Below are 13,201 nucleotides of genomic sequence, written 5' to 3' on the forward strand. Positions count from 1 at the left end.
TTTTTCCACTCACATTTCATCTACCAGAGAAAAGAAAATAGTTATGTCTAACTTCAAGAGGGCAAAAAAGTGTGACACTCCCCTTTGAAGAGAATTTCCCAGATTCAAAATTGGTGAAGAGTGGTAATATCTATCACATATTTGTTTTTTTTTTGTTTTTTTTTTTTTGTTTTTTTTTTTTTGAGACAGAGTCTCACTCTGTTGCCCGGGCTAGAGTGAGTGCTGTGGTGTCAGCCTAGCTCACAGCAACCTCAAACTCCTAGGCTCAAGCAATCCTCCTGCCTCAGCCTCCTGAGTAGCTGGGACTACAAGCATGCGCCACCAGGCCCGGCTAATTTTTTCTATATATATATTTTTAGTTGGCCGGATAATTTCTTTCTATTTTTAGTAGAGACGGGGTCTCACTCTTGCTCAGGCTGGTCTCGAACTCCTGACCTCGAGCGATCCACCCGCCTCGGCCTCGCAGAGTGCTAGGATTACAGGCGTGAGCCACCACGCCCGGCCCTATCACATATTTGTTTAAAAAATTATTTAATAAATATCTCATATGGTATAACTGATGCCTCAGGACATCCTATCAGCTTTACTTTCAAAATGCATTCTGAATCTGTACACTTCTCATATGCCCTATTGACCTCTGTCATAAATTGTGTTCTCCAGGAAACAAATGCTGATACAGAGTTAAGAATGCAAAAATTTTACTGGGGAAGTATATCAGTCAAAGTTCTTTAGAGAAACCAAACCAAAAGGAGATATATAAAGAGATTTGTTGCAGATGCTCCTCTACTTATGATGGGCTTATGTCCTAACAAACCCATCATAAGTTGAAAATATCCTAAGTCAAAAATGAATTTAATACATCTAACTTACCAAACAACATAGCTTAGCCTAGCTTAAATTAAATATGCTCAGAACACTTCCCTTAGCCTATAGTTGGGCAAAATCATCTAACATAAAGCACATTTTATAATAAAATACCTCATGCAATTTATTGAATACAGTACACTGTAGAGTATTTGTTGTTTGCCCTTGTGATTGTGTGGCTGACTGACTGGAAACTGCTGCTCACTGCCACTGCCCGGTATCGCAAGAAAGTATCATACCGCACATTGCTAGCCCAGGAAAAGATCGAAATTCAAAATCTGAAGCATAGATTCTCCTGAATGTGTATCACTTTTGCATCAAAAAGTTAAAAAGTTGAAAAATCGTAAGTTGAATCATTGTAAGCTGGGGACCGTCTGTATAAGGAATTGGCTCACACAGTTATGGAGGCTGAAAAGATCCGCAGCTGGCAAGCTAGAGACCCAGGAGAGCTGATGGTGTAAGTTCCAGTCAGAAAGCTGGGAGACTCAAGACCCAAGAAGAGACAATTTTAAAGTTTGAGCCCAAAGACAAGAAAAGGCCAATGTTCCAGCTTAAACAGTCAGGCAGGAGGAATTCCCTTTAACTCTGCCTTTTTGTTCTATTCAGGTCTTCAACTGATTGGATGAGGCCCACCCACATGAGGGAGTGCAATCTGCTTTACCCAGTCTACCTATTTAAAGGTCAATCTCATCCAGAAACACCCTCATGGACACACACAGAATAATATTTGACCAAATGTCTGGCACCCTGTGGCCCAGTCATGTTAACACATAAAATTAACCATTATGAGGAGTAACACATGTAAAGGAAAGGGAAGAAGAAAGATTGAGCAGAGAGAGCCATTGTAGCATGATATAGACCTGGAAAAGTCTCTTCCAGTCCAATGAAGAGCTCTGCAGCAAATACTGCCTATTAGAGGAGACCATGTAAGGTGGAAATAGTTAAGTTCTTGTATAACCTCCTTGCTTATTCATTCGTTGAGGGTCACCCAATAAAAGACTTGACCCTGGCTACCACTGTCTTGTTCAGTTATTGAATGGGGGCCACCAGAGAAGATAAAGACTTCAGTCAGAAACCAAAGGCAGATCCTGAGGAGCTAACACTTGGAAGTTGTCAGCTAACCACACTCCTGTCAGTTGGCTGGCAAGTTCCATTTTGAAGCAAGATTTGAGAGGTGCATCTCCGTATTTACCACAGCATCACGATCTAAGCCACCACCATTTCTCACTTGGATAATTTCAGTAGCCTCCTACATAATTTTCTTGTTATCATTCTTGTCCCTCACCTCCGATTCCCAAGTTAGTACTCCTCACAGCAGCCAGAGAAATCCTGCTAAAATGTAAATTAAATTCCCTACTCTGCTCAATGATCTCCAATGGCTCTCCACTTTGCTCAGATAAAAAAGTTCCTACAATGACCATGTAGGGCTTACATGATCAATGACTGTATTTCTTATTTTTCCACAGGTTTCTTGTCATATATCAACTTTTTGTAGAGACCTTCTTGACCATCATATCAAAAATAGAACCCACTCTAATTCTCTATCACCATACCATGTTTATATTACACCAAATCTTATCAGTACTAGACCTTATATATATAAACACATTAATATCCACTAACATAAACATATGTGCAATAGAATGTAAGGTATTTGAACACACAAATTGTATCAATTTTGTTCTTTGCTATATCCTTAGCTTATAGAATGGTATGTGGTATCTAGGAGTTGCTCAATAAATATTTGTGGAGGGACTCATTTATTTCTCACACTGTTTATTTTCTGACTAAAATGTAATCTCCATAAGGGCCAGGACTTGGACAGTTTTAACTTTGGATCCCAGATCATAGAATAGTGCCTACCACATAGCAGGCACTCAATAATTATTTGTAGAATGAAGAAATGATAAATACTGAGTCTCTACAATGTACTTTCTCCTGATAGATGTTGGGCTTTAGTAATGAGCAAGGAAGACTAGTACCTACTCTTAAAGATATTAAATAAACCAAAGGTAACAAATAAATATATATTACAAGTCATGAAAAGTGTATATAATGGGAAAAATCCAAGATACTAATAGAACATAAACCCAAATTTTGCTCAGGGAGTCAGGAAAACATTCTAGAGAAAGTGATATTTATGCTGAGAAATTCAAGATGGAGAGAGGTGAGCTAGGTTAAGATGGTAAAGAGAATAATATTCTAGACAGAAGGACCAGTATGTGCAAAGTGCCTGTGGCAGGAGAGGAAATAGCATGTTTGCTGAACTGAAAGAAGGCTAGCATGTGTATATGTCAGTGCACTCCAGCCAGAGAGCAGCAGGAACACAGAGGTAATTAAATAAGTTGGGCTTATTATTCATTGTAATGAGGGAGAATGCATGCCATGGGGAACCACGGTGTTTCAGAAAAATCACGTTTGAAAGAACCTATAATAGGATTTGGATTTTGGTTGGATAATGCTGATATTTATATCCACCAGGAGAACAGCATGGCCTAGCCATGAGTAAAAGATCAGGTTAACAGCAACACAGAGGCCTTGTTGTAAGTGTAAGGCCAATGTCTGGACATCAGGGACTAATTTTTCCCATATGACTAAAGAGCAGAGAGAGATGGAGAGAATTGGCAGAAGAGCCTGGAGAGGTGGGCAGGGCTGGGCTATGCTGGGGCTGAAATACCATATTAGTGGAGTTGACCTTCATTCTAACAGCAAAGGGAAGCAGGAATCTTATGTACTTAAATCTCTGTGTCAAAGACAGTGGAGGGTCATAAATTTTATCCTACTTGTAAACCTAAAATTAATTTGCCACAGATCGACAGAGGCTGACAGAGGACCTAAGCCTTCTAGGCCACAGACAAAGGACTTTATCACTCACAGCAAAAGCAGTAGCCAGGCTTCATGTGCACCCTGGTTCTACGTGCCCTCCAAGTCCCACGGGAGCAATGAAGGCAGACTGAACTGGATACTTGCACGTGCAGAGGGCTGTGTAGTAAGAAATGAACACCGAGCCTGGGAGACGCAGTGTGTTTATAGCGAGTGGAAGCCATCCTGCTCTTTGTGTGAGGTGTTACCTCATCCCTGAGGATGCTCCCTGCAAGTAGAACCCTGAGAAATATCCTAGGTAGAGAGTGACTGGGGCTTTGAACTCTTGGCATACCTGCCAAAACCATGAAGGAATGCTCAGGGCCCGTGCTGGATTTCCTCACCCAACACTGTGTCTTTAAAGAGGTCAGCATTTGGAGAACTGGCTCATTAATGGAGAAAACTCTCACTGAATCACGCCTTACACCATGTATGAATCATTCCCATCGGCCTACAAACGTGCTATAATTTCTTCCGTGTTGACTTCCCTGTTCCCTTCCAGCTACCACCCCACCCACCTCCCTATAAATGGGACGGGGGGCTGTAACATACCCTAGGATATCTGCAATGAGAAGAGTAGGTACTGGGTGACGGTGCACTGATAAATGAAAAGAAGAGCTAGCCAATGCCACGAGGAAGTCAGGGCAGGTGGAGGCAAAGAGGATGTGTTCTGGGCTGGTGACAAGGGAGATGGCTGAACCTAGGGGCACTGGTGCTCCAGGCAAGCACGAAAACTGCCTCCTCAGAGATGTTGTTAGCATGTAGACAGGTGGTTGCAAAACATACAGTACCCAGAAAAGGGGCACCAATCTGTACCACTAACATCCAGGCCTGACTCTCAGAGAAAGCCTCGCCCTGCATTTCCTCTGAGATGATGGAGCTCCCTGATAGACTTGGTTGCCATGGAAACTCAGGGACTTGACTCAGCTTCTGGGAACCACATGTGACTCACCAGGACCAATTTGTTTCAAGTTGGATTCATAATGGTCAGATATTTTGTTCTGAATTGGCTGCTATTATCTGCAGATGGGTGAACAATTTGCATATTTGGGTTTTAGGGATGCATGGGACACTTCCTCCAAAACTACAGCAAAAATAGCCTTGTTTAATCTGCTGGGTTCCATGGCTCGCTCTCTCTTGTGATGTTTGTGTGTGTTCATCATATCACCTTTACACTATTTTAATAAAGTATTTCATAGTTTATATTTCCTATATAATAGTCACTAGTGCTTAATTGATAACAATATCAATTATAATAGTTTAATTATTGTTAATAGTTTAATAATTATATTTAAGCTATAAGGATTTCTTACACAGTGCCAGATACTTTGCTAAGTACTCTCCGTGTAATATCTTGTTTAGGTCTTAAAAAAAACCTGTGAGATTTTTTTTTTTTTTTTTTTGCAATATCCACATTACTGATGAGGAAGCTGAGGTCCCTGAGAGGTTAAATCTTGGCACACAGGTAGGGCGTGGTAACAGGGCTGGCTTCATGGGCCTGCAACCAGTATAGTCCCAAAAGGCCACACGCTCAGAATGGGTCCCTGGGCTTGCAGTTTAGTGTTGCTGTCTTGGGATCCTTCATTTCTTTGCATGTGTATTTTGTAGGTGAAGTCACATGGGACAATGCAGTAGGTGCTCTCCTGTGGTCTGGCTCCCACCACCTCCCTACCTCACTGGGACAGGTTCTCTGCTGCCTTCTTACCCAGCCACCCTCCCAGACTCCCCTTTCCTCTGCAGCCCAGTGGCTGCTGCTGCACTTGCCCCTAGGTGGGCGCCTGGGTGTGGGGGCAGGGAGGGGCGGTCTTGAGAGTGCCCAGCCACAGGCCAGGGTCCCTGGGCACCTGTGAGGACCTTCACTCACCCTATGAGTGTCCCCATACTTGAGGGAACATGATATTAAATAGCAAATACAAACACCACGACAGGGCAAAAGAGAGACTGAAAGGAAGAAAGGAAAAACAGTCCTTGCTGCTGTTGCACAATGGAACCCACATTTTCATTTTGTACAAGGCCTCCCGTTATATAGCTTGAACTGTATGGTAGAGAAGGGTCACAAATTCAGGATTGCATAGCTCCAAAGCCATTATTTCTTTTACTTTTCTTGATTGTAACAGAACCAAAAATATTGAATAGGTGATACATACACACTTGGTATAAAATTCAAAAGTTTCAAAAATATGCAGTCAAAGGATTCTTCTCATCCCTGTTGCTGAACTATCCAGAACTCCTCCCTAAAGGCCACCACTCTTTTCCACCAGGCTCTTAAATACCCTTCCAGAAGCACATCCCTGGTGTTCAAGCATATGTGTATATTCCAACCACTCCCCTTTTTATTCAAATGGCTAACAATATGTGGGCCTTGCATTTGTTCACTTCAAAATTTATCTTGGCGTAATTTCTGTGCAGTACTAATGAGAGCAAAAGTTATAGAGTGCTTGCCATGCCATTGTTTTAAGTGTTTCAAAATTACTAAGTTAATTTTTTGAAAGAAATGATTTGACATACAAATTTATTCATTTGATCATATTTAAAAAGACAAGGCAGAATCACGCTCATTTTTGTAATAGTGTGAGTGTAAACATACTGAATCTCAGAGCGCTTAGTTTGCTTTGGAAATTTCTGAAGAGTTGACCATTAGCAGCCCAGTATGCCTTTTTGTTCTCCTCTAGGCTTTCCTGCCTTTTGGGGGAGGAGTGTTGGTGACAATTGATGCTAAATAAGTAGCATGTGGGTGAACTTGCCAAATCCTTTCCACCTCCTCCTATAGGCAACATGGCAACTTGGCTTAATTTTTATCTAAAGTCATTAAATAAGCAAGTAGGTTATCCAGCACAGAGAATGGAGAGAAGCTTTTATTGTAGATAATTCCCAAATATAAGAATGGATGAACCCATCGTTTAACTGTTCAGTCCCTTCTTTTGCTGACCAGAGGGAAATATACTAGCAATGGAGCCGCCTGTCTTTGGTCCATTAAGACATCAGTATAATGTACTCAGTTTCTTTGATCAAAATGTGTTGGAAAAGCCACCTCTGGGTGGGGAAAAGAAGTTAGTGTATTACAGTTGATGGAGGAAAATAAAAGCAACAAACAGCAGTGTCCCTTTCCTTTTGAACTCCAAGGATCATTTCACTCCTGTCAGCTTTACAGCCCAAGTAAACTCAACTGGGAGAGCAGAGGGTGGCAACTGGGGCAGAGAAACGAGGAGACTTCATCCAGATCTGTGGACCATTTCAGATCTTCTTGGATTCCCAGTATTGTTATCTTTGTAGTCAAGGTAGTTATAGGGGATTCAAGATTTAAGACTCCATTTTATGGCCAGTGCAGAAACGGCATAAACAACTGATCTTTTTGAGGTATGCTATATAGATGTATTATATTCCAGTTGTACCCTCCATGGATTGGAGGCATTGATAACCTCCCTATTGATGCTCAGCCGCTTCCCAAAAGCAAGAAACTTTTTTTGGAAGATGGAAACAATCAGTCCATCTTTAGTTGTTCAGAAGATAGTTGCCTCCCAAACGTACTGTCAGAGCCAGTTCCAAAATGATTTCAGATTCCCTTGCAATGTCAGACATCACCTTTTGGTGACAATAGTCCCAGGATGTCTTGTTGATGCTGGTACACGTCTCCTTCTTGTGATCTGATAAGCCCTCTGGCTTGAATTTGTCTTGACAGTTGTAGTATGTTCCATGGTGACAGGAATAGTGCTGACCCCATTGGTCATTTACTACCACCTCAGTCTTGACGGTGTTATCATTATAGAGCCAAGCAAGAAAATTAGTAGAGTTCCAGTAAGTCTCAGGACATTCCCACTGCCCATAAGATCAGATCAGATCAGGCTTGAAGGGTTACTGGTTCATTACAAAGGATACAGATGGAAGAGACGCAGAGGGCAAGGCATGTGGGAAGGGGTATGGAGCTCCCATGTCCTCTCCCGGTGCACCACCCGCCAGGAATCTCCATGTGTTCACCTATCTGGGAGCTCCCCAAACCCAGTACTTTTGGGGTTTTTATGGAAGCTTTATTACATAGACACAATTGATTAGATTATTGGTCATTGGTAATCAACTTAATCTTCAGAGGTTGGCCTATTAAGTTAATTCTTATCATAACCCAATGATGTAAGTGTTGTCCTCATTTTATGCATGAGGAAACTAGAGCACACAGAATTTCAATAACCTGCTGAAAGTAATATGGCTAAAAGCGGGAAGAACCAGGATTTGCATCAATGCAGTGTAGCTCCACTAAGCTAATTAACATTCTACTTTTTTCCAATAGCTACATGGTATCCTTTTATATGGATATATTCTCTTTTATTTATTAAATATTTAGCCAGTCCCCTACTGATGGACATTTAGGGTTTTCCCAGTCTTGGGCTAGTATAGACAACACTGCATTGAATAAAGGAATATGTAACCTCATTCCATAGGTGTGTAGGTATATCTAAAGGATAAATTCATAGAGGTAGGATTTCTGGGACTAAATGCACACATAATGTTGCTAGCTATTGCTAAATTGCCCTCTCTAGATGATAAATCAATTTACACTCACGCTAACAAGGCAGGAACGTGTCTGTTCCCCACATCCTTGCCAAATCAGCGTGTTTCAAATGTTTGTACATTTGGCTGTATGATAAATAATGGATGGCATCTTATTGTAGTTCAAATACCCATTGCTCTTATTATGCATGAGGCTGGGAATTTTTAAAATACATTTAGGGGCATTTTGTATTTTCTTTCCTGTGAACTTTTTGGGCATACCTATAGCAGAGGCTGACTAGCTGTTCTTCAGTCAATCTCCTTTTCCTCCTGGAGTTTCTCAGTTTCCTTACAGGTAACTGTGGCTGCTGGGCTGAGTCCTGGGCAATGGAAGGTGGGCCTGAGAGTTGTACAATATTCATAAGCATAACTCATAAAAGCCTCCTTATGAGATCCTCCTGCTCTCTTTCTTTACCCATCTGCTGGCATACTGTTGACACAGAGTGACCTATGAAGTTAAGTGCTGAAGGTAGCAGGGTTCCGTCAGTCTAGTCCTTGAATTTTTTCAAAAAGCACGGCTAACCCTCCCCAGTCCTGCTTCTATTTAGAATTTATATAGGTAAGAAAATGTTATTTTTATTTTTATTTTTTTTTATTTCAGAATATTATGGGGGTACACGTTTTGGTTATATAATTTGCTTTCGTACAGTTTTAGTCAAAGTTCTAAGTGTGCCCTTCACCCTGATAGTGTGCATTGTACCCGTTAGCTGTGAATTTACCCGTCCCCTCATTCCCCCTCTCAACTACTTGATTTCTGCAAGAAAAATTTTGATAGTGTTGGGCCACTAAGATTTTGGAGTTCATCCCTTACAGCAGCTACTGTTATCAAAAACAATACAGTAGCATTGGTTCTTTTTTCAATAAAATGAATCAATTGAGGCTATTTTCTTATTAGGGAAAGTAGCCCTTTGTCTGTGATATGAATAACAAATACTTTTGAACTTTGCTCTTTCAATTTTAACTATGCTTTAGGTAGATTTAGCTTGCTGAGTCTTTTTATTAAAATGGTCTTTTTTTAAAGAAAAGTTTTAGGTTTATAGAAAAATTGAGAAGGTAGTGTACAAAGTGTGGCTCAACTTTTCACCTTGATTATTGTTCCTTTGATCAACAATATTTTAGTTTAAAAATTATTGTGATAAAATATGTATAACATAAATTTACTATTGTCACCATTTAAGTGCAAAGTGCAGTGACATTAAGTACGTTCACATTATTGTGTAACCATCACCGCCATCCACCTGCAGAACTTTTCATCTTCCCAAACTGAACCTCTGTACCCATTAACACTAACTTCCCATTCCCCCTCCCCCTAGTCCCTGGCAACCACTACTCTACTTTCTGTCACTATGAATTGTTTTATTGCTACATAAGAAGTGCATATGTTTATGAGGCACTTGTGATATTTTGATACATACAATCAGGGTGTTTTTTTTTCTGAGACAGGGTCTTACTCTGTTGCCCAGGCTAGAGTGCAGTGGTGCAATCACAGCGCGCTGCAACCTCGAACTCCTGACCTCAAGTGATCTTCCTTCTTCAGCCTCCCAAATAGCTGGGACTACAGCTGTGCCACCAGGCCTGGCTAATTTTTCTAAAAAATTTTGTAGAGATGGGGTCTTGCTATGTTGCCCAGGCTGGTCTCGAACTGCTGGCCTCAAGCGAGCCTCCCACCTTGGCCTCCCAAAGCACTGGGATTACAGGTGAGCCACTGCACCAGGCCCAATCAGGGTATTTAGGATATGTATCACCTCAAACATTTATCATTTCTTTGTGTTGGGAACATTTCAGTCTTCTAGCTATTTTGAAATATACAGTATATTATTATCTATAGTCACCCTAGTATTCTATCAAACACTAGAACTTATTCCCTGAATATTAATTATAAATCCTTTAATCAGTCTTTATGTACTCAAATTTATCACTTTTTCTTTTATGAATTCTGGTTTTGTGACATATCTAAAAAGATCCTGTTTAGTCCACAATTATATCTAAAACTCTCTGAGAGAGTCTCATCTATTCCTAATTTTCTACAAGTTGTTTCATCATGAATGAATGATGACTTTTACCAAATTATTTCTCTGAATCTATTGAGATGACCATATTTAGTTTTTCTCTTTCCTTTAATCTGTTAAGGTGGTGAATTACATTGGGTTTTTTTCCACATGTTAAGCCAACCTTGCTTTCCTAGAATAAATATCACTTCGTCATGATATAGTATCATTTTTATATATTGGTTGCCTTTTTTCAAGTATGTCACTTAGGATATTTTCATCCATGCGTATGAGACAAATTGATTTGACATTCATTCTCCTCAAATTGTCCTTGCTTAGTTTTGGTATCAAGGTATCCTGCATAAAACACAAGAGAGTGGTGTATTACCTCTATTCTCTGAAAAAGTTGTGCAATATTAGAATTCTCTCATATATAAATATTGACAAAACTCATTTAGGAAGCCATCTGGGCCTAGGAATTCTGTCAAAGCAATTTAATTACTGATTCCATTTATTTCATATATACAGGTCAAATCATGTTTTTACATGTTCTTTCAGTTTTAAGTTGTATTTTACTGTTTGTCCAATTCCTCTAAATTTTCAAATTTGTTGGCATAAAGGTCTCTAGTGATGCCTCCTTTTTGACTCCTAATGTTAGTAATTTTTATCTTTACTCCTTTTATCTTTATAAGTCTGAGCAGAGTTTTTTCAGTTTGGCAGACTTTTGAAAGGCCCAGTGAAATACTTTGCCAAAACTCTCTGTTGTGAGTTTGTTCTCTCTCTCATTTAGTTCTGCTTTTATCTTTAATGACTTTTTGTATTTCTCTGTGTTTATTTTTGTTGTTATCTTTGTAACTTCTTGAGATGGATGCTCAGCTCATTTTCAGGTATTCTTCTTTTTCTAATAAATGCATCTAAGGATACACGTTTCTACAAGAACAGGGTCTCTGTTTAAAAAAAGGAAAAGAAAGGGATATAAGTTTCCACCCAAGTTAGCTGTATTCCCTAGCTTGGTCTTTGATATTTGCACTGCCACCAGTTTAATGTGTTTTATAATTTGCACCCAGATGATGCAGTCAGGCTACAAGTGAGAACTGATGTACTTATGGTTTGTTTCTCCTGATTCGCAAAGTGATGGCCATTGGGGTCTCAGCTAAAAGTGAGGAGGTGCTTTACCAGTATCATCATCACCTTTGGTTAGCTCTGAGATTAGATTTTCAACTCTACCTGTGTCACCAAAGCACAGCTTAGTTTCCCAGCTGTTTATTTTCAGGCAGGCAGTCTGAGTAAAAGCAGTTTGAAGTCCTAGGCTTATTCTGCAGGTCCTGTCTTCTCTTAAGAGACCCCGTAATTCTTCATTGTTATCTTTGTACTAAGTTTATTCTTGACTTTTTTTAACATTTCACCCAGGCTTTTAAGTTACTATTGGCAGGAACATTGGTCCTTGTAACCTACTTCACATTTATCAGAATTTGAAGGCTTCAATCTTGGTACAGTTACAGAGTACACGGTGCATCGCTGAGATCTATCTCATTTTTATTTATTTATTGATTCTATATTCTTATTAACTGTGTCCACTTGACCTGAGAGAGGCCATTTTAATTGTCATACTGCCAATTTTTATGTGTTTTTTTCCCTTGAATCTTCTGTACCTTTTTCTTTATGTATGTGGATGACGTGTTGCTGGTGCATAGTAATCGTAAGTGTTATATCCTCCTAAGAAATTGTACTCATTTGCAATAAAAATGTGCCCTTCTTTGTCTGGTTTATTGCATTCTAATATTAATTCATTCTGATTTGTTCTCAATTCATTCTGGTCTGATCGTAAGATTGTAAATCATGTTTTTTAAAAAAATTATCTGCGTTTGTCTGGAATATCAGCCAGGCTAGGTTAGGCTACTTACGGTAACAAACAAATGCAATATAATTTTCCTTCATAGTTGGCTATGGCTATGCTTCATCCCAGATTCATTCCAAAATGAAGCTTCCATTTAATATATGTCTAGCTCTTAAGGCTTTTGCTTGGATGTAAAAGAAAGAATAAATTAATGCTGTTTGAAAGACTTAGGATGAAATGTATCTGACATGACAATAAATGTGAATGCCATAATGTGAGCTATTTTTAAAATACTTTTATTTTTCATTACATATACCGTAGAACAAGTTAAGTCACATGAACATGGTTGAGTTCAACAGACATATACAATACTTGCACTGGCCAAAATCACCTCGGAGAGTGGCACTTAATATTTTGAGAAATAATACAATCTATATTTGGTCTACTCTGTCCTTTTAAATTTGACATTTATTAATCATTTGCTACAGGTAGGTCTTGGGAATATAACTTAGAATTGAGATCTGCTTTGTAATCCAATCAGAAAGTAGTACTATCAGTTGCTGAAAGTGGAGTGTTGAAGTCTGCAATTCTTTCAGCTCTATTAGTTTTTGTTTTATGTATTTTGAGCCTTGACTTTTTCCTGTATACACATTTAGGAATGCTATGACCTCTTGGTGGATTTATCCTTGTAACATTATGTAACATCTCACCTGTGCCTACTAATTTTATTGCTCTAAAGTATACATTCTCTAATACTGATATAACCACTCTTGCTTTAAAACAATCAGTGTTAGCGTAATACACTTTTTCCATCAATCTACTTTCAATCCACCTATGTAGTTGTGTTTGAAGTGCATTTGTTTTAGATGATATATATTTAGGTCACTTTTTAAAATTAACCCTGAATACACGGAAATTAGACAACCTGCTCCTGCATGATCTCTGGGTCAATGATGAAATCAAAATGAATATTTTCAAAATTTTCAAAATGAATAATAACAGTGACACAAGTTATCAAAAACCTCTGGGATACAGTAAAGACAGTGCTAAGAGAGAAGTTTATAGCACTAAATACCTACATCAAAAAGATCATAAATTGACAACCTAA

At 39.2% G+C, this 13,201-nt stretch overlaps 1 pseudogene; it reads right to left on the minus strand.

Moving 5' to 3' along the window:
• Positions 1–6,851: 6,851 nt before the first annotated feature.
• LOC123628252 lies at positions 6,852–7,656 on the minus strand (annotated as a pseudogene).
• Between the last annotated feature and the right edge of the window lie 5,545 nt (positions 7,657–13,201).

This window comes from Lemur catta, chromosome X (assembly GCF_020740605.2).
Source record: "Lemur catta isolate mLemCat1 chromosome X, mLemCat1.pri, whole genome shotgun sequence".
Taxonomy (NCBI): Eukaryota; Metazoa; Chordata; class Mammalia; order Primates; family Lemuridae; genus Lemur; species Lemur catta.